At 45.6% G+C, this 27,646-nt stretch overlaps 1 protein-coding gene across 1 annotated transcript in view; it reads left to right on the top strand.

Moving 5' to 3' along the window:
• The window catches only part of CADM4 (cell adhesion molecule 4), a 429,923-nt gene that overhangs the window by 322,128 nt on the left and 80,149 nt on the right, over positions 1 to 27,646 (top strand). The window lies entirely within an intron of this gene.

Genomic DNA, 27,646 nt, shown 5'->3' with positions numbered 1-27,646 from the left:
CACCGTTATCGGGCAGTTGTTCGAACTCGCCCCGGTTATCTACCTAAGGTGGTGTCATCTTTCCATCTTAACCAAGAGATTGTGGTTCCGGTTTTTATCTCTTCTGGTTTGTCCTCCAAAGAGCGGTCTTTGGATGTGGTATGGGCTGTCCGTATTTACGTGGAGTGGACCTCCTCTCTCAGGAGGTCCTGTACCCTTTTTGTACTTTTTGGTTTTCACAAACGTGGCTGGCCTGTGAATAAGCAAACTTTGGCCAGATGGATTATAATGGTGATTGCACAAGCTTATGCGCAGGCTGGACTTCCAGCTCCTGCTGCTATCAAGGCCCATTCTGCTCGGTCTGTTGGACCTTCTTGGGAGGCTCACCGTGGCGCGTCCTCTGAACAATTGTGCAAGGCGGCTACATGGTCCTCAGTGAACACGTTCATTAGGTTCTATGCCTTTGATACTTCCGCCTCCCAGGATGCTTCCTTTGGACGCCGGGTTCTTGTACCCACTACAGTGCGTCCCTTCCCATGAGGAACTGCTTTAGGACATCCCCGATGTTCTTCCCTGTGGAATACCAGTGTACCCCGCTGCAGAAAAGGAGATTTATGGTAGACTCACCATAGTTAAATCTCTTTCTGCAAGGTACACTGGATTCCACATGGCGCCCACCCTGACGCACTTAGCTTCTTTGCGTTTGTATGAAATTAGCCGCTAGTCCCTTCTCCTGTCGTGAGAACGTGGTTCTATGTGACTAACATCCACTGTCTCTTTTACCTGCTACTGCATTGGACTGGTTAACAAAACTGGCTCCAGTGCCTGGAGGCGGGGTTATAGAGGAGGTGGTGCAGTGCATCCTGGGAACAGTCAAAGCTTTAGCCTGTTTGTGCCTCGGATAAAGATACAACTCTACCCCCCCCCCCACCCCCCAATGTTATTCCCTGTGGAATCTAGTGTACCTTGCAGAAAGAGATTTAACCATGGTAAGTCTACCATAAATCTCCTTATTTATATATATATTCCGAGTTGATCGCTTGCTAGCAACTTTTTCCAGCGCTGCGATCAGGTTAAATCTCGCCAAAACTACGTCGTACGGGTACAAAGAGGATCGGTGTGGGGCAATGGATTTAACGAAATATCCATTCGCACCGCCGATCGCAAGGTGATTGACAGAAAGAGGGCGTTTGTGGGTGTCAACTGACCATTTTATGGGAGTGTTTGTAAAAACGCAGGCGTGTCCAAGCGTTTGCAGGGCGGGTGTATGACGTCAATTCCAGGACCAAAAAGACTGGAGTGATCGCAGCGGCTGAGTAAGTCCAGAGCTACTCAGAAACGACAAAAAACTTTTTTGGGCCGTCGGCTGCAAAAGTATTCACACACTTGCAAAGCGAAAATACTCTCCCCCATAGGTGGCGACTATCTGATCGCAGCACAGCAAAAAGTTGCTAGCGAGCAAACAACTCGAAATGAACCCCCAAATCATTACAGCAGGGGATTAAGTCTGACTGCCCAGTCTCAGTTAATCCTATTAAAGGCCAAGATAAACTTGGGCCCATCTGTATATTATTAGGAATTTACTTTTTTTTATTTGACTTTCTTTTGTTGTTGTTTTTAATCCCGTTTTCTAGTTTCATGTTTGCGTTAGTGAAGTCCATTATTTGTTAGAAGTTACTGTTGCGGTTCAGTGGCGAGCACACTCCACTCTGACTGATTGCACTACAGCTGGGTATTTCGTAAATTGAGGCCTTTAGGAAATTCACCCGGCGTCAGGAGCCTGTCATCTGGCCTGAGGCGACCTTTCACAGCACATTTACATTCCGCAAACTACAGTATTTCAAACACAATATTTGGCCAGTTGGGCCGCGCCACACTTCACTGCATTCCCACACAAATATCTGGAATCCATTTAGGTATGTAAACACATCCCTACAATACTGTACGTGCCGCAAGCTTGCAAAGGCAGGGCTGAGCAGGGCGATAAATGCTGCACCCCGGTTACTGGGAATTCTGCAAACATAAGCCGTTTTCAGAAGGCCAAGTTTTCTCTCTCTCTTCAGCCTCAATCTCCCTGACCTTCCTCTCTTCCCTGTTGTTCCGCCTTTTTGTTTTATTTTATGCCTTTGATTTTTTCACTTATGAAAAACAGGGCATAGGCAAAAGAGATTGTGGGTCTATTTACTAAGCCTTGGAGAGACAGATAAAGTCAAACCAGCCACCTCTTAACTGTCAATTTTCAAATGACAGGAGCCGATTGGGTGGGTTGGGTATATGTTACCAGCGGTCACCATACCAACGCCGAAATCCCGACTTTTAGATGGCGCCGGGGGGGGAGGGGGGTGTACCTGTGAGTATTTAGAGACTTTACTGTCATCCTAGCACCTTCAGAGGCGTTGCGTATCACCCGGAATAGTGGCCACACCCCATCGTGATGCGGCCATGCCCTAGCTGTGATGTGGGGGCCTATCTATCAAGCCAGTCTGCCCCATAAATAAATATAATAAATACATTTCTCTTTACTCAGCTGCCATAACGGGCTCTTATCGTGTTCCGGCTTCGGTTTCTTGACTCATTGCTCCGATAAATTATTCCGAATCGCCACATTATGCATGGAGGAGTATTATTTTCTGCACTGTTACATGCAATGTACCCCTCAGACAGCAGAGACAATGTTGCTGATTGCTGAATGACGGGACAGACCTTTCACACCAGGACCGATAACCGCAGCTAAATTGTAGACATCAATTCAGATCTAGTATTACTGAGGCAGGAGGCACAAGGTATTGTATACCACATGATGCCATTACTTGATAGTGGGCCATTAGGTTGAATTTTTGTCTATAAAAATGGCCGCCTACACTGTGTGGTAAAAATCTCAGGTACATGTTTGTATATTAGCAGTACTGCGTAGCCATCTGTAATATGCAGTGTTAACTGAGATGCAAATACCTCACTTACCAAGTGATGTATTTCGCTATAACAGTGTTTGTACAAGTACACCTCAGACTGCGGCCTGTCGTCATGCAGAGTGGCTTTCAACACAAAGATTTCCAAATCAAAAATCTATTTTAACAAGGAAATAAAATGTCTGTTTCTAGGATTTTATTATATAGAGCGAGCGCTGTCCTGTTTTCAGTGTTATCAATTAAAAATTCAAGTTAATGATTTTTTTCTTTTATACTGTTTCGGGAATAGCCTACCGGCAACTCTATCGGATAATTACAGGTAATAGTGCGCACTTAGGCCCTGATTCTGCAATCACACAGTGGGGTGGGGGGCAGTTGGGAGGCTCCTGCACTCGCTGCCTCGCTTAGCAGAGCAGCGGTGAATAGACGCTGTGCACATGCGCACAGCGTCTATTCCCGGAGACAAGAGGGACTGGGGGGCATGGCCAGCAGCTCACAGAGTGCTGGACGTGCCCCTATAGTGATTGAAAATGGGGTCGTGGCTCACAATCGCGGCATTACGAGTCACGCCCCTTTATTTAGACCATGCCCAATTTCCCACCGCCGTGGAGTCCCACATCCGCACCCATGGAAGTTGGGAGGTATGCTTACGCAGTTAAGGTGCTAAAATATATAAAAATGCTACTGTAAGCAGTCTCGACGTGTATGAGCGTGAGATGGACTGTGTAAAGGTAAAAACGCCCCCCTTTACTTATCTGAGTTTTGTGCAGATTTGCCAGATTGAGTGTGCACACTGCAACATCGGCAAAACATCGGAAGCTCACGTAAATTCTGGTTGACGCAGATAGAGCTCTGTAACTTTCAACAAATATGGCCACTGTGGCGGGGGTTCTGCAAGACAGGGCTCAGCTGCCTGCACAAGCACAGCCATTGCGCTCCCATTACAGGCCCACAACACAGCATCTTTTTGTGTTCATTTTGGGTTACCACCCTGTCGCCACCCATATTCGCAAATGCCTCGCATGTACATGTGATTGAGTAACTGCGTGCTCATTCACAAATGCCTCGCAATGGTCTTCTCATTTGCTTGCGATTAAGTAAGCAAGGGCAACCTCATTCGTAGTTCACACGTGCGCAATAAGGTTTTTGAGGATATTAGTGCATGCACAGTAGCGAAGTATTGACCATACGAAACATCAGCACTGCGTACAGAGCCGAGTAGGGCCCTTATTTTTAACTGCATAAAGAAAGGTGAGAGGTTAATAAATCAGATGGGGGGACAGCAAAAACATGGCTCCAGCATAAAAATAACTTTAATGTATGAGGTATTTAAAACAAAACAACAGCTTGTAAAGGTTATGCTGAAGGATAAATACAATGTGTACACCTTTAAAAGTGATTTAATGGTCATAGCTTGCAATTAAAATGCATATTGTTGTTAGCAGCCTCGCCGTTCATCCGTCATTAGTTCGCCGTTTCCTCGGTTTTGTTTCTCTCGCTGTGTCAGATGACTCAGGGTGCAATATTCTGCAGACCTCCAGCACAGAATCCTGCTCACAGGGCAGTGTGCACTGAATCAGCTCCTGTCAGCACAGCCTGTCCCAGCTTTACATCATCTCTGGATACACACACTGCCCAGTCCCCCCCCCCCCCCTCGCTTGGCTACACGTAACCTGCGGAATTTGTCACCTTGGCATGGGTATCGTCTGCTGCCAAAACCCGTAAATTGCCGCGGTTTTCATGTAATTGATCTATGAGTACAAAGAAAATCTGTGAGGCATCAATTCCTCTTAATATCTGAAAGTTTGTGCCGAAGTTACGGAGTGAGAGAGAACCAGCCGGCCTGGAACCAAGTCTCAGATCAACGCCGCACCGCTAATAGTCCCTCATATAGAGAAGTATGGGAGCGGAACATCCCTCTTATACAGCACCCACAGGAGCCATTGGCTTTCTGTGTAGTATGTGGAGCTTGGAGCAAGGAAGAGTAAAGTGGGAGTGATAAGAACATTTACACACATTAAGGGATTTACCAGAGGAGTCTGGGAAAACATAACTCAGAGGGAGAGAAGTCCTGGAACAAGAGGTCGGGCATTGGCGCTGACAGACGGTCGCTTTGTAAAAGAGTAGTGTATTCATGTAATGACTTCCCCACAGATATAGGAATGTCACTAATTATTTTCATGGATGCTTGACGTGGACATACTGTAAAGGGATCTGAATACATTTGCCCCTTTTGCAGTGCTGCAGGAGCAATCCCTACTATGTCCCAGGGCCCAAGCGTGGCCCTAATTTGCTGAACACATGCTCACGGCAGGCTAGAGAGGAAAACGCCTTCTCCTCAGGAAGTCAGACAGCGGTGAAATGTGTCATTAGTAGGACTCTATTCGATTTTTTTTTTTAATATTGACACGTCAGCTGGCAAAGGATACTTATGCCCAGTTGGGCCAGACATGGGCACCCAGGGCCTACAAGGGAATGCAGTGGCAAGGACCCAAGCCTAAGAGGTGTGGCCAACCACAAGAGGGGGTATGGCCAACCATTAGATAGGTCATTGGGGGAAATGTATCAAAGGTTGCAGAGAGTTACAACCAATAAGCTCCCAACTGCCATGTTAGGGCAGTTGGATCTGATTGGTTGGTATTTTATCCCTCTCCATTTTATCTCTCTCCAAGGTCCCTTAGCCTGCAAAGAACAGGAGGAGAAAGGGGTGTGTCAGGACCACCCACTCTGGCAGGAGCACTAATCTAGGGGTAGTTTCCATAGAAACAACACAAGGTCTTGCAAGAGTCTCTTCCACCGGCTAAGTAGAGTCATGCATCCACATAGGAAACTAGAGGCGGGATGGACTAACCTCGAAAATGCAGCTAAAACTCAGAAAATGCTGTTTTCACTGTTTTCCTGTGTGTACCAAACTCCAGATTGTGATGCCATCTCTGGGTGGAGTTACCCAATAGTAATCTGTAAGGTTCTCTTCGCCTTTCCCCCTGAGAGGGATCCAATTGGATCCTTCCCAGCACTCCCCGCTTATTACTGTGCATGTGCAGGACTCCCAGGTCCTACATCTGGAAGTCCAGTGATTGCAAAGGACAGCTGTTTTCGGTAGAGCTGTCCTTTGCGATTTTATTCGCATTGGCATATGTACCTGATAAGTGGCGCGATGTGCCGCACCACAGATGCGATGCTTAGTACATCCCGCCCCTGGAGTGTGCAACACATTGGTAAGAGGACAGTTACCATCACCAGCCGGTATTGCCAGGGAGCTGTGTATTGCTTGCCTGCTTTGGCCTTTGCAAAAAGAAAAAGTTATTTTATTGCTCTAATAAGTGTCAATAAAAAAACATTTGTTATCGGTCCGTCTTGTTAAATAAGCCCATAAGTGTTGAGAATTATAATGCAACAGTTGGAGAGGGTTGCGGCACCTTCCCCTGCTGCAACATATCAAGATATATTTTCCTAGCTCTCTAACGCTTCAATGCCCCGGATTTGTGGTAATCTATCACTGTATATTGGATCATTTTCCCTGTTTGCAATCCACTTTGAAATACGTTCTACCAATGGTGTGTTGTGATAAATATAATTGTTTCATACCCGGCTCTTATCTGAAACGCTAATACATTTTACCTGACAATTCGTTAATTCCATTTTGCTTTTTTCCCCGAGATTGTTTAGTCTTAATTACATTATATTCCCCCTCCTTGTTATTTGTCTTGCCATTGTATATCCGTTTTATCAATATCGCCCGCCATTTGGGATAGGTCAGCTAAGCACAAAGAGGGCTGAGAACAGTCTCTTCAGAAAGAGACATCTCCCAGTTACTAGGAAGCCATTTACTTAGCAGAGCGCGCTGCAATTTTGAGTTTGCTTGGTCCGACAGTGAAAAGATCCACAGAAAATGGAGAGGTTTCTGATATTACTCAGACTAGATAGTGACTACTGCATCTCCTTAAATGCAAGATTGCCCAAGATCGTCCGTCTGTTTTGCTCACTTTCAGTCAACCTCACATCTTTATTTAAAAATTGACAATTGAGCTTATAAGTGGAGTCCTATGACTTTACAACAATTTTCTTCCATTTTACCTTTTACAATGATTTTATACTTCCCCCTCCCCCCTCCCTCCTTGCCCTCTTCCCACAAGAGCTCTCTGCAGCGTGACACACAAATGGGGTTATTTATCAAACAGACTAAAGGTCTCGGCCTTGCCGTGTACCGTCCCCGTATTTCCAACAGCAAAGTAGTCGCATTTTCTATCATGACACAAAGTATATAACTGCAGACGCACTTACAGTGGTGCACAAACTGCATCTCTGTTTTGTACAGTGAAAGACAAACTGCAAAATGGTTTTCCAGTCAAACGCATTTAAGGTAACCCGCTATTGATATCACTATTTTACAGTGAGTAAACCGGACCCGAAAGACTTGAATGTGGTTTTGTAACAGCAAAACACGACAATGAATTAGAACCAAAACACAAGGGCCTACGCACATCTCTACTAAAAATGTGCCGTTTCTCCCCTGAATTTGATGTCAAGAATGTTCCACAAAATAAAGCTTCTAAAAATTAAAAACTGTGAGGTTGCCCATAGCAACCAACAGATTCTGTCTATCATTTCTCTGTTGCATCCTGGAAATGCTTTGTAAACCATGCACTGTAGTGGCAGCTGTTCTCTGAGCTTAGTTGGGGTAACAAATAGCCTTAATCAGAGTTGGACGCTATCCCGATAGTTACGCAGTTGAGCGATTATTGGCTGACTGCGCGTGTGACGCGATGGTCTTACACAGAGGAGAGTTTATTTGCAAAGCGATTGACAGCTGGGGAACGTTTGTGGGAGGTAACAGGGAGTGGCAGCAAAAACATACGAGCTTCACAACCGTTTTTTGGGGGGGTCGTGTGGTACATATGGCACCCTAAGCTTCCTACTAAACTAACAGGGGAATGTGGTTATGTGACCTCCGGTCACTATACCGGCACCAGGATCCCAAACGCTGAACAGCCCAACGGTCGGCATGCCGACCAACAGGGACTATTTCCATGACACCCATAGCATTGGAATAGAACCTGTGGTGAACGCAGAGAGCCACCGAGCCCGCAAGGGTCTTCATTGCGCTACCCCCCTGCCTGCCATCTAAAAGCCATGATCCCACCATCGCTATGGTGACCGTCGAGTCTTCCAACCACCGTTCACACAATCCCAACCCCTTACAGGTTGTAATGAATTAATTCTGTTAGCTGTCCGTACAGCTTGTGGCATTGCATGGGCATTTTGGCGTAGCAGGGGTTAAGAAAGCTATTCATTTCTTTGCTGATATTCAGTCGGTCTCCAGGGACTGGCAGATCCATTACTACTGCGGCAACAGAGAAAGTATTTGTTGATGGTAGATATAGTGGGCAGTCTGCGCACAGGACCCCTCCCTGCTCTGGTCCCTGGACGCACATTGCTAATTACATTGTGTTTTCATTATGTATGGGAGGTCCGGGGATTCCCTCTCCCGCAGTGCAATCCATCTCTTAGCTGTCATACCACGGTTATTATACCATTGACTCATTCCAGGACAAGCCGTGGAGATTCTGCACACTTCTGCATATTGAATGTTTTCTCTAGAGTACAGAATTATTACCGGGTACAGGTATCGGCAGTGATTAATCCACTCCACCATGTTGTACTTGTGGCAGTAATTATTTGCATCAGCATAGACGCATCCTGCGGTGCTAGGTGGAAAGGATATGTGCGGGTGCAGTTATAGGGAAGGGGCTTTTAACCCTGATATTGCTAAAGGTGATTGAGACGTACTCTACAGATACTGTAACTCTTACTTGCGCTAGCCTGGGAGGTTATATGGAGTCCGTATTGCAGCGACTGGGCGGTTATATGGAGTCAGTATTGCAGCGACTGGGAGGCTATATGGAGTCAGTATTGCAGTGACTGGGCGGTTATATGGAGTTAGTATTGCAGTGACTGAGCGGTTATATGGAGTCAGTATTGCAGTGACTGAGCGGTTATATGGAGTCAGTATTGCAGCGACTGGGTGGTTATATGGAGTCAGTATTGCAGCGACTGGGTCGTTATATGGAGTCAGTATTGCAGCGACTGGGCGGTTATATGGAGTCAGTATTGCAGCTACTGGGCGGTTATATGGAGCCAGTATTGCAGCGACTGGGAGGCTATATGGAGTCAGTATTGCAGCGACTGGGTCGTTATATGGAGTCAGTATTGCAGCGACTGGCCGGTTATATGGAGTCAGTATTGCAGCGACTGGGCGGTTATATGGAGTCAGTATTGCAGCGACTGGGCGGTTATATGGAGTCAGTATTGCAGCGACTGGGCGGTTATATGGAGTCAGTATTGCAGCGACTGGGCGGTTATATGGAGTCAGTATTGCAGTGACTGGGATACTATATGGAGTCAGTATTGCAGCGAATGGGCGGTTATATGGTGTCAGTATTGCAGCGACTGGGAGGCTATATGGAGTCAGTATTGCAGCGACTGGGATGCTATATGGAGTCAGTATTGCAGCGAATGGGCGGTTATATGGAGTCAGTATTGCAGCGACTGGGAGGCTATATGGAGTCAGTATTGCAGCGACTGGCCGGTTATATGGAGTCAGTATTGCAGCGACTGGGCGGTTATTGGAGTCAGTATTGCAGCGACTGGCCGGTTATATGGAGTCAGTATTGCAGCGACTGGGCGGTTATATGGAGTCAGTATTGCAGTGACTGGGATGCTATATGGAGTCAGTTGCAGCGACTGGGAGGCTATATGGAGTCAGTATTGCAGCGACTGGGAGGCTATATGGAGTCAGTATTGCAGCGACTGGGAGGCTATATGGAGTCAGTATTGCAGCGACTAAGAGGCTATATGGAGTCAGTATTGCAGCGACTGGGAGGCTATATGGAGTCAGTATTGCAGTGACTGGGATGCTATATGGAGTCAGTATTGCAGCGAATGGGCGGTTATATGGAGTCAGTATTGCAGCGACTGGGAGGCTATATGGAGTCAGTATTGCAGCGACTGGGATGCTATATGGAGTCAGTATTGCAGCGAATGGGCGGTTATATGGAGTCAGTATTGCAGCGACTGGGAGGCTATATGTAGTCAGTATTGCAGCGACTGGGAGGCTATATGGAGTCAGTATTGCAGCGACTGGGAGGCTATATGGAGTCAGTATTGCAGCGACTGGGCGGTTATATGGAGTCAGTATTGCAGCGACTGGGTGGTTATATGGAGTCAGTATTGCAGTGACTGGGAGGCTATATGGAGTCAGTATTGCAGCGACTGGGTCGTTATATGGAGTCAGTATTGCAGCGACTGGGCGGTTATATGGAGTCAGTATTGCAGCTACTGGGCGGTTATATGGAGTCAGTATTGCAGCGACTGGGTCAGTTGTATGGAGTCAGTATTGCAGCGACTGGCCGGTTATATGGAGTCAGTATTGCAGCGACTGGGCGGTTATATGGAGTCAGTATTGCAGCGACTGGCCGGTTATATGGAGTCAGTATTGCAGCGACTGGGCGGTTATATGGAGTCAGTATTGCAGTGACTGGGATGCTATATGGAGTCAGTATTGCAGCGACTGGGAGGCTATATGGAGTCAGTATTGCAGCGACTGGGAGGCTATATGGAGTCAGTATTGCAGCGACTGGGAGGCTATATGGAGTCAGTATTGCAGCGACTGGGAGGCTATATGGAGTCAGTATTGCAGCGACTGGGAGGCTATATGGAGTCAGTATTGCAGCGACTGGGAGGCTATATGGAGTCAGTATTGCAGCGACTGGGAGGCTATATGGAGTCAGTATTGCAGCGACTGGGAGGCTATATGGAGTCAGTATTGCAGCGACTGGGAGGCTATATGGAGTCAGTATTGCAGCGACTGGGAACTTATTGGAATCAGCATATTGTAATAATGGGGGGGGGGGTTATTGGGATCAGTATTGCAGTAACAGGGAGGTTATTAGGGTTAGTAGTGCAGTGGCTAGAGTCAGATAGCAATTGTTTGCTGCATTGGTAGTAATATATATGGACAGTTATATGGAGCACCAGGAAATGGGATGTGGTCAGGATCCTGGCAATCGGAAAACCGCCACAGGAATCCTGACACTGCTCAGAATGCTGACGCCGGGATCCCGAGTGAAAGTAAGGCGTGCTACGGGGAGAAGGTTAGGTTGAGATTGCCAGGGGAGGGTTATGCTTAGGCTGCGGCGGTTAGGCTTAGGCACCACCAGGGAGGTTTAGGGTTAGGCTGCAGGGGGGTATTTAGGTTTAGGCTGCGAGAAACAAGGGTTGGGGTTAGGGATTAGGCATAGAACTCTTACCTACGAGGTGTCGAGATGCCGCTGTCAGTGTTATGACTGCCGGATCACAAGCGCTGGGATCCCAATACCATCCCCCAGGAACTTACATATAAAGTTTTGCAGCAATGAACTTTAATAGCCTGAACTGGTTGTCTCTGAAAGTGCACGCTGCAATCTGATGTATATGCAGCATTATATATTTTCCCTATGTTGGCAGGTCCTGAGATGTGTGAGACACTATCCGAGCCTAGTAATCAAGAAGGATCTGTTCTTAACATGACAGCTTCCACCTAAGATGGATAGATTGTATTCCCCAAACTCTCCTGAAATAGCAAATCAGTGACCACGATACAGCCTAATGGAGACGCTATTCTTCAGTCGATGGTGGCTCTAGAACTCACTAGGATGTTGGGACTGTGTTGGTGGAATCGATTTGATGGCTGTAGTAAATCCACCCCTAGCTATACACTGGTGCCTAGAATACAATATTCAGCAGGGTTTGTATTAGTAACTGCAGAGGATTTGCCCCAAATTCTCTCATATACAGCGAGAGGGAGTGTAACCAAAAATAATAAATAAAGATGACCCGTCCCTCGGAATATGTGTTAGATACTCTGTCTGTACTTCTGGTGCAGGTTAGGCTTCTGTGAATTTCTAGCCGTTATTGTAGCGTATTGCACGTTCCAACATTCTCGTCATGCTCTCTTCTAGTACAGTGTGAAAGGAGCTGTCCACATCTTGGTGCTGTAATGTGTACTTCCACTGATGAGCTCCCATTATATCATGCTCCTAAGGCCTAGAGCAGTGGTTTCCTAACTTTTTTGAATCACGGCGCCCCAGAATATCAGAATTTTTCTTCACGGCACCCCTAGGCCAAAAAATTTTTAGTGAGAAATTTAGAAAGAAATATTACATTAAGTAGATCGTGTTTATATGTCATCCTTAGGGTCAGTTGTGTGGTGAGGGACAAGATTTGCTTCTGTTTGGCCACATATTTTATGACTGGCAGCCACCAGCACTGGTTTTGCCTATTATATTGACCATGAATAATTTGAATTGGTCCTGGACCACCAACCCAGGGCACCCCTGCAAGTGTCCCGAGGCACCCCAGGGAGCCACGGCACACAGTTTGGGAACCTCTGGCCTAGAGAGAAAAGTATGGCACTGTGTAATGTCTGTGTACATGCCGTTACCTGTGATGTCTCGCCTGTAATCTACACAGTCTGTAATGTAATAACTCTCTTATTTCTATCACTTGCTCTCTCTGTTTCTATCTCTTTTGCCTCTTCTTTATCTCTCTCTCTCTCTTGTGTTCTCCCCCTCTAAATCTTTCTCTCCTGTAATCTCTATTTCTCTTCTTTCTTATTTGACCCTCATTCTTTCTCTACCTCTCCTCTCATTCCCTCTCATTTTCTCTTTCTCTCTCTGTTTCTTTCACTTTGTCCTCTCTCCATTTCTTCCTGTCTCCTCTCATTTTCTTTATCTGTCTCTTTCTACTTCTTTCACTCTTCCCTTTTCTTTCTGTCTCTTGCTATTTCTTTCTCTGTGCTTCTCTCTCCTTTTCCCTCTTTCCTCTCCTTGTATCTTGCTCCTTCTCTCGGCCCTTCTCTCTCCTTTTCCCTTTCTCCTCTCCTTGTATCTTGCTCCTTCTCTCGCTCCTTCTCTCTCCTTTTGTCTGTTTCTTTCTCTCCCTCTCCATCTCTCCCTTCATCTCTTCCCTCTCCTTTTTCTCTCACGCTTTCTTTTTTTTCTCTCTCCTTTTTTTCTATCTCTCCTGTCTCTCCCCCTCTAATGCTTCTCACTCCCTCTCACATCTCACTTTTCCTGTTTTCTGTCTCTCTCTATGCTTTTTTTACACTGTCTTTCTCTGTCTCTCTTTCACTTTCTCCTTTTCTCCATTTCTCCATTTCTTTCTCTCTCCTCTTTTCTCTTCCCTCTCCTTTTCATTCTATCATTCCTTTTCTCTCCTGTCTCTCCCTCTAATCTTCTCACTCCCTCTCATATGACTCTAGCTCAGTCTGTCATTCACCCTTCCTCTCTTTGCTCTCTCTCTCTCTCTCTGTTTTCCGGTTGGCGCACCTCCCCCTCTCCCAGTCTCTCTATCCTGCCAGCTGCGCTTGCCATGCTGAGTGCTCTCTGGCATGTAATTTACTGTGGGTAAAGTTACAATCACTCCGCACTTCAGTCAGATTTGGGCTGATTTCCTTATTTCTTGAACGTGTTTGGACGACGGCCAGGTGTGCAGAAACCTGTCGGCAGCGCACGTCCTGTGTACTTTCTCTGCGTAAATCTCTTCATCTGTGTGTGTTTTGTGTGGCTGTGTTACGTGATATTTTTCTGTTATTTCTTTCTTTCTTGCATCTCTCGCTTTCTGAATATACTGTATTTGCTTTCCATGCTATTATCTCTGTGTATTACTTTGTGAATACTAGGGATAGTTGACTGATGTCACACAGAATGCACAATACGACCATTCATGACCGTCTGTGATAGTGACTGTGCAATAAACCCTGCTCCCTTTTTGCCATGTTTTCTGCATTTAATTGGTTCCCAGGGCCACTGATTGCATCCATGTCTGGTGTTTGTAGTTATATTGCAGCTTTCTGTAGCTCAGGTAGCTCACCGTTAGTGTTGTTGAATACACAATTTTGTTTCTTTTACTGCCAAATGGCCTGCTCTCTCCATACGTCCAGAGGCCTGTAATGCCACATCCTGCAGCATCAGCAGCTAGCGTGAAAGTGACATGAATAAGGCATTGCCATTCGGGTCCAATAAATGAACCAACCTCATTTTCTTCTCACCTAGACAGTTATTACAGCTCCGTCCACGTGCTGTGTGCCTCTCAGTGTGTCTTCCAAGCGCCGCCGTCCTTTATATCTTGGCAATTTTTTTTTTGTTTTACTGCTGATGTCCTTGCATCCTCTTCCATTTCTTTGTTCTTCGTTCTTTTTCTCGCTCCATCTCGGTATCAGCAGCGACACCCCCACCACCCTCCTTCCTACATCTCTCCATTTCTCAAGGCCTGCAGAGTAGTGATAAATCTTGTGACATTTTTCTGTGACCTTTTTAAGTGGCAGCTCCGCGCCCCTCGCCTGTCACTTCCACACTCCGCCATTGCAGGGCAGGTCACCCCGCTGCCCCCCCTGCCCTTGCCCACTCCCCAGTGCTTTCTGCTGTCATCTCCATCTGGAATGTCACCCGCCTCCCAAAAGGTCAGTACCACACTATCGCCCCCAAATGCTTTGCATTATCAGCTTAAAGGTGAAGGCTCCCCGCGCGTAGCTGCATTAAAGGTGAAGCATGAAACTTCAACTTGTTGTCTGCATGCTCTGGCCCAATCCTTGCATCCCAGTGTTGCTCTCTCAGACCTGCCATAGATGTGTGTTATTGCAGGACCCTCTTACCGCATTGCCTTTGTGTCCGTAGTACCCAGACTTGTTTATTTACCGTTTGTACCCAATGGGAAGGAGCTACATATTATGTTGGTGCTATATAAGTAAATGCTAATCGTGCTAATAACTGCGTGTCCTCTTTGACCTTGAGACGTTACGCAGTTACCCATCCGTGCAGTGTTATTGGTTACTGCTGAGATGTATGCAGTATTATGACTTCCGCCTCAGGCTCTGAAGACTGAAGTTTGCTTCCAGCATATGTGAGATCAGGAGGCTACTTATGAAACCAAGTAATCTGGGATTTAAAGAGTTGAAAACTTCCTGTAATAAGTGCTTCATGTGTCATCTCATCAGTGGAATTTGCTGCTCGGTGTAACCCGATGATCATTTAATCGCACGATACTGTTCCGTCTTGTGGGATGGAGATATACAGTAGTGGGGGAGGGGTTTGGCTTCCTGCTTAAAGACGCAGCAAACCTCCAAATAGCCCTACGGAAACTTACAGTAGCGCATGGCTTCTGTGGCATCACGCAATCTCGGCTAGTTTGCATCCAACTCAGTGAGACCCGACTTAGCTCTGTGACTGCCGACATTATGCCGACATCCCCTCCTGGTGGCCCAACAGCCCCACATGTGATTAGCTCCATATCCCAAACATCTGTTACTTTGGTCCCCCAAGTCGTGGCTTTATTGAAAGACCACCTCGGTTATAAAACAAAACTGGGAAATAACAGACAGACATAGAGGTAGGAAGGCCCTGCTCGCAAGCTGTGTGTTGACGACTGGCGCATTTTTCGGCCTAAGATTGTTCCTGGAAGTTTTAGAACTGCATCAATGCTAAATGCTCAGTCCCTGGATAAATACCATTTGGAGAACAAAGGAGCACAAATTGCCGAGGAACAACGATTATAAACTGAGCCAGTAAACAGGCACTTACGATTGGTGCCTGCAGGGTGTTGTGTGCTATTTATGCTGTTGCTAGTTTTTTATATCCGTATTCGAACATTGGACCTTGCTTCTAGACTATACACGCCGCAGTTAAGCATGTGCCGGCAGCCTGCATGGTGAGGCAAGGTCAGGTAGTCCTGCTTTATAATTGAAGGGCCTGAAATTGGTGCCAGGCTTTAGGACGTTCTAATCTAATCTGGTTCTCTCAGCATCTAATGGCTTCAAGTGTAACCAGTAAATCCTCGGCACTGGTGTGAGCTTTCCAAAACAAACCCCTTAAACACTCAGCAAATGTCTGGAATTGTGATGAGAGCACCTTATCCATCCTGTGTACAGAGCTGCCCAGCTTCAGTCATTACAATGCTACATAATTGTGCAGCTCAGTACAAGACATGAGCAATCTGGGGTCAGCCTGTCCTGTTCTGTCCGGGAGATGTAAGGGGGGGCTTCTGTACCATTCGTTAACCTGTTGTGGGGCGTCGGATGGTGGATGGCTCCCCCCGTGTACTTGCTCTGCTTCGCAGAGCCTTCATGGCAGGATGTGCACAGTGAATTATATGACATCATCCTTGTTCTATACTGGGGAAATGAAACAAAGGCAGGGTATGAGGATCACAGTGAATTATATGGAATCAGTACAGGGAGGAGTTTCGTGTAATGTTCTCTGTTGCAATTTTAAGACGAGAGCGACTCTTAGAAGTTTTAATTGGCTGTTGGAAGAAACAATTATACAAGATAGCAACAATGAATTGACAGAATTGTTATAGGAGAGATTATAAAAGCCTTACTGCACAGGTTTGGAGATCCCACATGTAGAGCAGGGAAGGGGGGATGTATTATGGAGCTGTAGAAGAGTATTTAGAACAGTTTCTGTAGAACAATGGTTGATAGACTTGGCTTGGAAAGCAATAGTAGGATCACTGGCATACATGCAGAACAGGAATCTGGACTGGTTATAGCGCTAATGCAAGAAACTAAACGCAATACCATTTTTGGCCATTGTGTGGCTCTGTAGAGCCCTTCCATTATTTTCTTACGTATTTATTGTAGGGATGGCCATCGGTGGGTTATCCATCGATGGTACCATCGATTGACAACCTTGATGATGTAAAACTATCTGTTAGCGAACCATTGATGGTTTTACCCATCGATGGCCACCCCTGCATTCCTGTATAATGAAATGCGGGCCAATCAGAGCCCAGGGGTGTGGCTTCACTGAGTCAGGGGGCGGGGCTAAGCGCAGTGTCCTGACCCCTTGAGGGATTGGAGGAATTTTTTTTTGGCAGCACTGAACCATCGATGGAGGGAAACCATCTGGTTCTCCCCCATCGATGGTAAAAGTAACTGACAATGGTCATAAACCATCGATGATTTCAAATCATTGATGGTCATCCCTAATTCATTGGACAGTGGGGTTTATAGCAAGGGCGTAGCTACTGTACCATAGCTATAGGGATATCTTAAAGAATGAGATGAGACATTATTATCATAATTCCCTCTTGAAATACATGTAGTGCTGTTTGCATGGGACCAACTGGCGTCCACTTATTAAAAGTCGGCAACTGGTCTGATTTTTTTTTCTCTCTATCGCTGATTATCGGGATACTCGCCAGTTGCAGCAGCCGAGCAATAATCAGTCTTGCCTGCTAAGCTTTCCCAGAACGGAAATTATTAACTGACGCCCCGTGCACATGTTAGGCTGAAGGGCACGCAAGGTTTAACTAAATGTCCGGGCTTGGTTATTCAGCTTCATTTATTTAAAAAATAAATAAAAACCCATTTTTTAGAAAAACTATATCAGAATTTTGAAAGAAAAAAAAAATGTGTTCAATTGATAAAATATATTCTTCGTTATTAATCTTCTGTTCGCATCACAAGAGGGGTATCCCCAGCAATGCCTATGGAATCTTACCACAGGCGGGAACCATATGATGTGCATGGGGAAGACTTAGATAGGGTTTCCCCATCTTATAGAGAGAGACACTGTAAAAGGCATGCTTCACAAAGAATGACCCATTAATCAGGTGGCTTCTTTATTCCTCACAAATGTTGTCACGTCACATTTGTTCAGCAAACACGGCTTCCCTGACCGATAGCTAATCCCACACCGCCTCTCTCTGTCATCCGGCCACTAACTGGCGTCAGAAGCCCCGCCCCTGGTTCCAACAAACCTTTATACCTTCACACAATTAATGAGTCACACCCATGCAGTGCAGCTGTGCGTGTGTGTATTATCTTTGCTGTAGCAAGAAACAGGATTCTTAACCCTACTTCCCCCTTGTCCTAGGGACATAGCGGGAGATGTACCAATCAGTGAAAAGATTAGAGAAATGAGCCAGTGGAGAAGTTGCCCACTGCAACCAATCAACATTGTAGTAACATCTATAATTTGCATACAATAAAATTATACTGAGCAGCTGATTGGTTGCCATGGGCAACTTCTCCACTGGCTCATTTCTCCACTCTTATCACTGCTTAGTACATCTCCCCAGGTCCTGTTCTGAGCATTGTAACGTGGCAAAGTACCCTTTCTGCCACAACGAGTAAATACTATATGGAACAGACATCGAGGGAGGTTGGCACTCCAGGTAATATGTTATCCATGGCTTGGGCTCAGAAGTAGCTGATTTGGCGTTGGTTATATGATGCAGGTGATTAATAGTGAACGTAGATAATAAGTGTCCCTTGGTTTTCCAGGCACAGGTTACATTGGAGCTGTAGGTTCAGCTTCTGTCAGTAAAAGCAATTTCTTGGTGACATTTAAACTCCTACAGAACCTTAATTTCCACCCTGCCACATGCAGCACTTTAAAAGCATTTAGCGGCTGATGCTGTCCTCAGATTATATGTCGGAACGCAGAACACCACTGAGATCCCCAAAGTCTGCTTATTAATGCAAATATAGCGGGTGATGAGTGAGGACTGACGAGGAAAGAAGAGGAAGGTGAGAGAGAATAGAAGAGGAAGGTGAGAGAGAAGAGGACAACGTGTGCAGGAAATATAGGAGCGCAGACAGAGTCAGAATGGGAAAAATACAGCTGGAGCATGTCGTCAGGTTCTACGTGTCAGGAGTAATGTCACACTGGCTGTTTATCCGCACTGATTATATCCATAGAAGTCACAACTGAAAATTGCTGCAAATATAGACCCTGACATCCATTAAATGTTAGAGAAGGCTGTTGTACCAGCGACGCGCTGGCTGCAGCTGCTGACATAGATTTACCCGAGGGGGAAAACGCTCCTGGAAAATACAGCTCTATTGGAATCAATTGTCTCTGACAAGTACCTGGCACACGGCGCGTGTTCGCTGCTTCTAAGCAGCGATTTGTGACTGACTTTTCATTCTCTGGGGGAGATTTATCAAAGCTTGGAGAGAGCTAAAGTGGAGAGCGATAAAGTACCAACCAATCAGCTCCGTTGTGTCATTTTACAGGCTGTGTTTGAAAAATTACAGGAGCTGGTTGGTTGGGACTTCATCTTTCTGCACTTTAGTCCTCTCCATTCTTTGATATAATCCCCCCTCTGTCTGTTAGGCCTCAAAATAACCAGTAATATAGTCCTTCATACATTTGGGGGATACGCCAGTAAATATTTAATGCTAAATAGAAATTAAAAATACAACCTGTAAATTCAGTAAGGGTGGAATTCAATCAGCCTGCGGTTAATTGCTGTGCCACGTGGGGAAGAACTATTCAATGAAATAGAAAAAGGTACCTCTAGCGCTTACTTACGACTTTGAAAAAACTTCTATGGTAAAAATATACAAAATATATAGATTTATTGCTATACATATATATATATATATATATATATATATATATATGTTAAATGACAGTAAAGTATAGTTTAAAAATACCTAATGCCAGTATACAACATATAAAGACATACACACACATACAACGATGCGGTCCTTACTTTATAGAAACAATATATTTTCTCATGGGAGAGATACACTATTGAGCGTTTTACTCTACACCAAGATTAGCCTTCCTGCCAAGTGGGTGGTTCTGACAGACCCGCGTATCTTTATAAAGGGGTACTGTTCTTCACATGCCCTCTCTAATGGTCGGCCAAGTCCTTCTGCGGTAATTGGTCACACCCCGTAATCTTGGGCCCCTACCACGTCATTCCCTGGTGGGACCTTCATGCCCCAGTCCGACACTGGCTCTCTCTTATTTTTATGTCCTATGTGCTAGGGTGTCTAATGTTGGCCCTCTGTCCTGATGGTCAGAGGCCCCTGCTCTTACTTTGGAATGGCTGTCCCATGTGACGTTGTATTTATATATTATTGGCAATATAAACTATGGTGTCTATTTACTAAGCCTTGGATAGAGATAAAGTGGATGGAGATTAAGGGTCTATTTACTAAGCCGTGGATGGAGATAAAGTACCATCCAATCAGCTCCTACCTGTCATTTTTCAAATACAGCCTGTGACATGGCAGTTAGGAGCTGATTGGCTGTTACTTTATCTCTGTCCACTTTATTTGCACCCAGGGCTTAGTAAGTAGGCCCCTTTTTTGTCTCACTGACATATAAATGATAGGGTTGTTGAAGTCTTGTGAGTGATTAACCATCGTGTGTAACTGTTTGTTGCCCTGAAAGAATATGAATTGACCTAGATATTAGCAGAGAGGCGCGGCACGCTCTCCGAATTGCGCCGTCTTCTTAGTTCCTTATAAAATGTATGCCATTTGGTATATTTGTCTTGGGCCGCAAAAAAAAACATTTTCCAATGACTAATGATCCTTTTACTGAATCTCGGCTATTGCCTTTAATACGGCAAATCATGTCAAGTCGCTCTGCGGCTCAATTTCTTTGTTGAACCATTGTTTCTCTGCCATTCTGTGAACTCCGTCCAGAAGAAAGCAGGCTTCATATCTGAATACAATTTCTGGGGACACTCCCCTGCTTGGGCAGGTTGAGGGACAAATAGACAGACCTAGGTGCATTAAAACCCCCAAGACGAACATTTTTGTCTCTTTCATCTGTACTGTAATAAATGGTAACTACTGTATTAAAGCTCAGAGAATAGGAAAAGGGAAACTGGGACACCTTTGGTTCCCATTGTGTCATTGGCAAAAGTTTTTCATCTCCACACACAGTAATAATACAGTTCTGTTTACCACTAAGCATAGAGAAATAATTGAGGTACACAGGGGGAGATGTATCAAGTCTTAGGGGTCAATTCATAAAGCAGTGAAAAGCGTGAGGAAAAGGACCAGTGGGGAAGTTACCTATGACAACTAATCAGTTTTGAAGGAAGCCTTTATCAAGTACATTCTATAAATTGTAAGGGAGATGCTGATTGGTTGCCATGGGCAACTTCTCCACTGCTCTGTTTCTCCACTCTTTTCACTGCTTCATGGTGGACCCCTTAGGGGGGTATTCAATTAGGTCCATTTATTTAAATTTTTTTGCTTTTTAGGGCGAATGGGGATTCGCCCTATTCAATAGCAGGGCCATTTTTTCGTCTAGGCGAAAAATTCACTAGGAGCGAAAAACATGTGGATCAGCGAATCCACATGTTTTTTCACCTGCGCCAATGAAAACGCAGGCTCTGTTTGCATATTTTGAGTAATTTTTCGCCAATGCCCTTTCATACAAAGAAAGCGAAAACGGACCGCAATTGAATATGCAGGAGGGTGAATTCGATAGCTCAGAGATTACCGGAGCTAATTGAATACCCCCTTAGAGAGAGATAAAGTACATACCAGTCAGCTTCTAATTCTCATTTTTAAAATGACAGATGGGAGATGATTGGTTGGTACTTTGGGGGTCATTCCGACCTGATTGCGCGCTGCGGATTTTCACAGCGCAGCGATCAGGTCCGAACAGCGCATGTATATGCACTGCAATGCGCAGGCGCATCGTACGAGTGCAAAGCACATTGGCGCCTAGCAATAAATTCTACGACTAATCCGTTCGCACGGGCGATCGCAAGGAGATTGACAGGAAGGAGGCATTTCTGGTTGTTAACTGACTGTTTTCTCGGAGTGGTTGGAGGCGTGTCCAGGCGTTTGCAGGACGGGTGTCTGACGTCAATTCCGTTACTGAACAGGCTGAAGTGATCGCAGCGGCTGAGTAAGTTCTGAGCTACTCAGAAACTGCACAAATTGTGTTTTCATCTCTCGGCTGCAAAAGCGATCGCACCCTTGCACAGCAAATATACACTCCCCGGTGGGCGGCGACTATGCATTCGCACGGCTGCTAAAAACAGCTAGCGAGCGAACAACTCGGAATGACCCCCTTTATCTCTCTCCAAGGCTTGGCACTCCTCTCACTAAATGTAGTTTCCATAAATTGACACCACAAATAGCGTTACCATTGTCCAAACGATATGGGATCTAAGGTTTGCTGAATGCGCTAGGAGTGTACAAGTTGTTTAATGTGAAATCCATACTACAATACTATATGTCTGTACATTGTTATGTAGAGAATGTCTGCGAGTAGTTCCGAAAGCGAGACGGCTATTGAATAGAGATTATAAGAAAAGGGAGGATGTACTGTATACCGTAAGAATGCAGAAGAAAGAAATGTACAGGTACTGTGGTGTTAACATGAACACTGGGATAACTTAGTAGCTCAGGTCCTCAGGGGATTATCCACAGAGAGATTCCCCTCAGGACTGGCACATATGTTGCACACAGGACGACTAAATCATCTACCCGTTGGCGTCTCTGCCGGGCCAATAAGTCTGTCATGTATGGTTATGTATGCAGGAGGCAAAATACCACAAAACACGGGCATTGTTCTCCCCCGCCTTACGTTCTGGCTAAAAAAAGCTTTTAAAAAAATATATAAATGTTAATTATTTTAGTACTGCTTGTGATGTAAAGTAAATTGTGTGTATTATGACAGATTCCTAAGTGTGCGGGTATTTTGTGTGCGCATTAGTTCATTAATATTTCATTTATTCAGACGCTGCACAGTACTTTGTGCTTTCCTTATCCTAAAGATCCCGTCGTACCTGTGCACTGGAGGAATCTATAGCAACACGTTGAAAGGGCCTGATTCATGTTTGGAAATAAAGCAAAAATAGCACGTAACTTTGTGTCTGGAACTAACCATGGGGGTCATTCCGAGTTGTTCGCTCGTTATATTTTTCTCGCAACGGAGCGATTAGTCGCTAATGCGCATGCGCAATGTCCGCAGTGCGACTGCGCCAAGTAAATTTGCTATGCAGTTAGGTATTTTACTCACGGCATTACGAGGTTTTTTCTTCATTCTGGTGATCGGAATGTGATTGACAGGAAGTGGGTGTTTCTGGGCGGAAACTGGCCGTTTTATGGGTGTGTGCGAAAAAACGCAACCGTTTCTGGGAAAAACGCGGGAGTGGCTGGAGAAACGGAGGAGTGTCTGGCCGAACGCTGGGAGTGTTTGTGACGTCAAACCAGGAACGAAACTGACTGAACTGATCGCAGTTGCCGAGTAAGTCTGGAGCTACTCAGAAACTGCTAAGAAGTGTATTCGCAATTTTGCTAATCTTTCGTTCGCAATTTTGATAAGCTAAGATTCACTCCCAGTAGGCGGCGGCTTAGCGTGTACAAAGCTGCTAAAAGCAGCTTGCGTGCGAACAACTCGGAATGAGGGCCCATGTTGCCATGCAGGGGGAGCAAATACATTTATATTTTCTCTGTGCAGGGTAAATACTGGCTGCTTTTGCATGTAGCCCACAAATGTTAGACAGCTTTATTTTTACACAACGCAAACAAGTGATGGAAAAGGTATCTGCACCTGTGTTGTTGCCTGTAGACCAGTAGGTATGAAATGTTACCCACACTTCACCAATACCACAGACCAAAAGATATTACTGCTAGATCATCTGGCGCTATCAAACTACATAAAATGTCCTTTTCTAGTCATGATGGCACTAATAATTAGTCTTCTTCTCAAAGGTTCTGTAAAGATACTCAAAACACAAGAGACAACGTCTGGGATGTAATGTGAGCAGATAACGACAAAATGCCCGTTGTTTGTTGCTATTGCCGCAAATATCAGGCATTTTGCAAAGTTGGCTAATGTAATAGCGGCCAGAAAGTGAAATCATGGGACTTTTGGGAGACAGTCGGTGACTTTCTCTGACAATGTGGTCCTCCTATACTAAAAGAGACATTTCAGTTGGTCCGTAAATATTGAATGTTATCTAGTTTAAATACCGCAACACCTCAGATCCGAGACTCTGAAGACGGGAAATATACGCATGCCATTACAGTGCCTGAGTTCTGGTAAATAGACGCACATTTGAATTGTCCGATGCGGTGCGATACTTTTCCGGGCGGCATTATTGGCCTCCATTACATCCCGGCCATCGTTTCCATAGCGTAACTCTGTGATGAGATAATGTATACATGTATACACTCAATGCTTCATATACAGTGACAGAGACCGGATAAGATGGTCTACTAGAAGAAGTAGACAAATCACATTCAAAGGAGCGGACAATGGGGGTTATTCAGAAACCATGTGCACTTCAGGGGGGGCAGATGTAACATGTGCAGAGAGAGTTAGATTTGGGTGGGGTGTGTTCAAACTGAAATATAAATTGCAGAGTAAAAATAAAGCAGATAGTATTTACCCTCTGCAGTATTTACCCTGAACAGAAACAATATAACCCACCCAAATCTAACTCTCTCTGCACATGTTACATCTGCCACACCTGCACTGCAGATGGTTTTTCCCAGTTACTTACTTTTTTAGTTTGCAAACTCTGAATAACCCCCCACAGATCGTACTCAGGGGCTAATTCAGACCTGATCGTAGATGTGCTAAATTTAGCACATCTACGATCAGTCACACTGACATGCGGGGGGACGCTAGCACGCCCCGCATGTCAGTCCCTGCCCCGTTGCACAAGTACAAAAGCATCCCACAGCGGTGATGCTTTTGTACTGGTAGAGTAGCTCCCTACCAGCGCAGCTCCTGCGCGCTGGCAGGGAGCTGCTCGGGTCGCAGCAGCTGCGTGTGACATCACGAAGCGCCGCGGCACGCCCCCCCCCCCCCCCAACAGTCCAGGCACACCTGTGTTGCACAGACCGCGCCCCCTTAATGGCGGCTGAACGCCCCCTCCCACCCAGCGACCGCCTCTGCCTGTCAATCAGGCAGAGGCAATCGCAGGGCTAAGACAGCCGTCGGCTGTCTGGCATGCGCCGGCGCACTGCGGTGTTGGCGCATGCGCAGTTCAGACCTGATCGCTGCTGTGCGAACATGCACAGCAGCCATCAGGTCTGAATCAGCCCCTCAGTCCAGATTCCACTTTATGTCACTTTACCCTATTCTCCAAAGACCTGTAAAACCTCCAAACTCTCACCGAAGTAGACAGTAAAGGCAGCCTCGCCCGGTGAGGAGAAAGACTGTGGGCTGATGGGCCTATTTATATGTGGAGGCCTGGAGCTGTAGATCCACCGTCTCATAATTAACTGTAAACATGTCTATGCACTTACCAACAAGCCCTGCTCAGAGGTGATACTATAACAGTGTGTTTGTAGGTTCTCATGGAAGCACTGAGGCACGAGCTGGATCCACTGCGTAAAGAGAAGCGGCAGAACTACTGCGGATGATGTAATAAGCTTTGAGATCTTTGTCCCAGATCAGCGGCATGTTATAGTAAGAGCTGTAGACTGTACTACTGCTTTGTTCTGTTCTGAGAGCTCACAGGAAGCAGTTGTACAATGCTTGGAACTATGGGGGTAATTCCAAGTTGATCGCAGCAGGAAATTTTTTAGCAGTTGGGCAAAACCATGGTGCACTGCAGGGGGGGCAGATATAACATGTGCAGAGAGAGTTAGATTTGGGTGGGTTATTTTGTTTCTGTGTAGGGTAAATACTGGCTGCTTTATTTTTACACTGCAATTTAGATTGCAGATTGAACTCACCCCACCCAAATCTAACTCTCTCTGCACATGTTATATCTGCCTCCCCTGCAGTGCACATGGTTTTGACCAACTGCTAAAAAATGTCCTGCTGCGATCAACTTGGAATTACCCCCTATAATTGCACCAGTACACACTAATATAGTAAGTGAGCGGTGGAGATGAAAATTCTGGCTGTAAGGGGAGAAGAGTGTGCTGGACGAGCAAGGGGCAAAAAGAGCACTTACATTTTAAAGGTTACAGGATAATGTGGGGGAAATGTATCAAATCTTGGAAAGCGTGGCGAGAGATAAAATACTAGACAACCAGCTCCTAACTGTCATTTTACAGGCAATGTTTGAAGAATGACAGTAACTGGTTGGTTGGTACTTTATCTCTCTCAACTGTATCTCTCTCTAAGCTTTGATACATCTCCCCCCTGGGCACCCTTAGAACTGTGGCGAGCCCTTAGAAACTTGGCAGTTGTAGACACTACGGGGTCTACAAACTAATCCTTGGAGAGAGTTTAAGTGGAGAGAGATAAAGTACCAGCCAATCAGCTCATAACATGTTACAATCGGTGTTTGAAAAAGGACAGGAGCTGATTGGCTGGTACTTTATCTCTGTACACTTTATCTTTCTCCAAGTCTTAGTACATTGGCCCCTATGTCCTATATTGGTTCACCAATGACTAGCAGGGTTGTGCAGAGTGCAGGCAGAAATGAACATAAACAATCTTCGGTGGCACAAGGTCAGGCATAAATGTTTTTTTCCTGTGTATCTTCAAAGAGAAATCCCAGCGTTTCCATAGCTCGTTATATTAATATTCAAGGCCACCAGAACATACAGAAGTGTAAAGTACAAGCCTTGCAGCGTTACTATGCTGTGACTATTCAATTACATTGTGTTTATTCAACGAGTAAAGGGCACTTCAGCATCTTTGCCTTGGGTGTCAAATGAACTTGCGCCACCAGTCCACTGATGTCCGGCTACGAGCGGACCGGGCGCCGTGTGCCCTCCAACCGGTTTCTGGGTAATTAGTATGGAAGAGTGCTTGACACATACTTCTGTGTTGTACTGTCGCTGTGGTAGCATGAAGAGAAGCGTCTCCTGTCGCATTGTAACGTCTGCTTACTTTCCAACTATACTTCTTTGGAGTTTGGACTAGTGTTGCCAACTTCAGACCAGTCTCCAGCGCCAATACCAACTCCCAGCTCCAGCAATCCCTGATATATCGACGGATCAGCCCCATAGTGCTGTTTCGGCTCAGAATTTTTAAAATGTTATTTATTTATTGTTTATTTATTTTTAAGGGTTCCTGTCCATCTTAAGAAAATTACGGTATATAGGGGGTCATTCCGAGTTGTTCGCTCGTTATTTTTTTCTCGCAACGGAGCGATTCGTCGCTAATGCGCATGCGCAATGTCCGCAGTGCGACAGCGCCAAGTAAATTTGCTATGCAGTTAGGTATTTTACTCACGGCATTACGAGGTTTTTTCTTCGTTCTGGTGATCGGAATGTGATTGACAGAAAGTGGGTGTTTCTGGGCGGAAACAGGCCGTTTTATGGGTGTGTGCGAAAAAACGCTACCGTTTCTGGGAAAAACGCGGGAGTGTCAGGAGAAACGGAGGAGTGTCTGGGCGAACGCTGGGTGTGTTTGTGACGTCAAACTAGGAACGAAACTGACTGAACTGATCGCAGATGCCGAGTAAGTGTGGAGCTACTCAGAAACTGCTAAGAAGTGTCTATTCGCAATTCTGCTAATCTTTCGTTCGCAATTTTGATAAGCTAAGATTAACTCCCAGTAGGCGGCGGCTTAGCGTGTGCAAAGCTGCTAAAAGCAGCTTGCGAGCGAACAACTCGGAATGACCCCCATGGTTGCCAACCTCAGAGGGGTGGTCCCAGTTTTGGAAATTTTTTATCTGGAATTTTATTTCATTATTAAATGCCCGAATTTTTCACTATTGACCCAACTCCACACCAGAAAGATAGTTAAACAAAAATAATCCGCTATCTGCTTTGCCGTGGCTCCAGGTCTTGGAGCTGGCTTTTTCACTCTATAAGTACCAGCCATCTTGACTTTGAAGCACAAGTTGAAATCATCATTGGATTGATACACATCTGGTCAAGCGGGCACTGTCAAAAATATGTGTCCATCAGTAATTGCTTGAATAGGCAGGACGTTCCATGCCTTTTTGGAGGGAGGGTAAAGGGCAGCCTAATGCTTCATGACCTCTAGGACCCCCCTCTCCCCCAGAATGTGACAACCCCCTCTAATGTA

The sequence above is a fragment of the Pseudophryne corroboree genome, chromosome 10 (genome assembly GCF_028390025.1).
Source record: "Pseudophryne corroboree isolate aPseCor3 chromosome 10, aPseCor3.hap2, whole genome shotgun sequence".
Lineage (NCBI taxonomy): Eukaryota > Metazoa > Chordata > Amphibia > Anura > Myobatrachidae > Pseudophryne > Pseudophryne corroboree.
Note: the sequence above shows the minus strand (reverse complement) of the source record. Positions and strands in the feature narration are given on the sequence as shown.